At 35.2% G+C, this 1,981-nt stretch overlaps 1 long non-coding RNA gene across 1 annotated transcript; it reads right to left on the reverse strand.

Annotated features, from left to right (window-relative positions):
* Positions 1 to 1,664, reverse strand: LOC137247592 (uncharacterized). The gene is made up of 2 exons (XR_010951868.1): positions 444 to 1,664; positions 1 to 317 (listed from the first exon to the last, which is right to left on the reverse strand). It is a non-coding gene; the product is annotated as an uncharacterized lncRNA (long non-coding RNA).
* Between the last annotated feature and the right edge of the window lie 317 nt (positions 1,665 to 1,981).

Below are 1,981 nucleotides of genomic sequence, written 5' to 3' on the forward strand. Positions count from 1 at the left end.
TTTTTTTTTGTAAAAGAGCTAATATTTTAATTTAAAATAAAATTTCGCTTTTAGTACTCAAGCTGAAAAAGAATTTTTTAAACTTATAAATAACTATAAATTAGAAAACTTAATTAACTGTGGCATCACCATTGAAGTGAAAATTTAATCTGCCGTTTGCATCGTCGGCTTGCTTTTTCGTCTATCAACTGCTTGTCAAGTTTTGTTGTTGTTTTTTTTGCAAATTCTTTCTACTCTCCTCTTCTCACTCGCTGTGCTGTTCGCTCATCATACATAAATTTTGCCCACTTGTTTGTTGGTTTCTCCGCAAGAGCTCTCTTTAAATTTGAGCATCACCAACAAGTGTATTTTTCAAGTAAGAAAAAATTATTTATTTCAAATTAGAATTTTTAAGCTTATAGATTAATACAAATTTAAAATTTTTTTAAACAATTTTACTTAACTAAGTTTTTTCTGCCTCTGCCGTTCGTTCATCGTCAACTCTTTTCGCCCGCTTGGTTGTCATTTTCTTTTTCTTTCTCTGCTTTTTAGGCAAAATGTTTTCTTCACCTGTACTCGCGTTATCTTCATTATCAACTTCCCCGCTTCCTTGGGCAACCAATTCGCCTTTGTTTGTTTCACAGGGCTCGTCAGGATTTGTTTCAAGATAGAGCTTTGCTTCAGCTTGTTTATCTAACTTTTTCTCGAGTTTTCTATCATCGTTTTTTTATGATCTCTTTCTTTAACATTTTCTTCTGATATAACCTCCTTTGCTTGGTCTGCCGTTTTGTTATCTTCCTCGCCCGCTTTGGTTCTTGTCTCTAGTTCACCATTAATCGAAACGATTTTAGTCTCTTTTTCACCAACTTTTTCTTTGCTCTTTGCATGAGCATTTTCATTTTCTTGGCTGTTTATTTCTTTTGCACTCCCCTTTTCTTTTTGTTCGTCGGCAAACTTTACGCGCGTCCGCTTTACATTACTTATGTCTACGTTTGCTTCCTCGCGACTGCAACTCCGTTCACCAATCGGACCCAAGTCAAAGAAATCTTCAACCGGCCGACGTGGAGGTCTGTCCTGTTCCCTCAATTCTTGAATTGCACGTCTTCGCTGTTGTGGAAAAGCACAACAAATAACATAAATTACTCGTATATAATAGATCGTAACACCTGCTACGTAGAGGAAAAGTATTACTGCAATGACGCCAAACATAAGATCAATATCTTCATTTTCTTCGGAATCCATCTTCTAGATGATTTGTTCCGCTTGTTACCTTGCTTTTTTATTTTTTGGGTATTTATTCAACTTTTCTTTAAATCTGTTTGTGCAGCTACTTATAGCTTTCAGGCTCTCGATTTGATAATCGATTATCGTGTAAAGGTTGCCATATTGCTTTAATTTTATTTGCTAATATATTTTAAACGTGATTTTAGGAAATATCACTGTTTTCACTTTAGAGACTTAGAAACTCAAGCGTTTGGAGCCTTTGGAATTTAGTAGGGCACTTATTCTGGAAATGACTGCAATAGACATTTGGGGAGTGTTATCGATGTTGATGATATTTTGCACGAAACAGTTCCAGTACATTACGGAAGCTAAAACCATTAAGGTGCCGGTACTATCTCCGGAATGATTTCATATGATCATGTCGAACCATCTGAGCATAAGTTAGTTCCGATTACGATGCATTTTTAGGATTTCGTTAATTTCCCTTCTTAGAAGTACGCAAAGTCGAGAAGATCGGCGAGGCCCTTCCCGCCATAGGCCTGGTCTCGCGCCTTGGCAGTTATGTCTCTGTTGACGCCTATGAATTTTGTAGGCGCTGAAGAATTTCTTGTATTAGGAACTAACAGCAAATAGCGAAAAAACTTTCAAATTAAACACTTTCCATTTTTCTATTAAATTTTTAAGCTAACCACTTTTAGTTTTGCACTTAAAATTGTTATTTATGAACTTTTTTCTTTAGATTTATAATTTCTGTTTTAAATTTCAGTTTTTTATGCAT

The sequence above is a fragment of the Eurosta solidaginis genome, chromosome 4, assembly GCF_040869045.1.
Source record: "Eurosta solidaginis isolate ZX-2024a chromosome 4, ASM4086904v1, whole genome shotgun sequence".
NCBI lineage: Eukaryota > Metazoa > Arthropoda > Insecta > Diptera > Tephritidae > Eurosta > Eurosta solidaginis.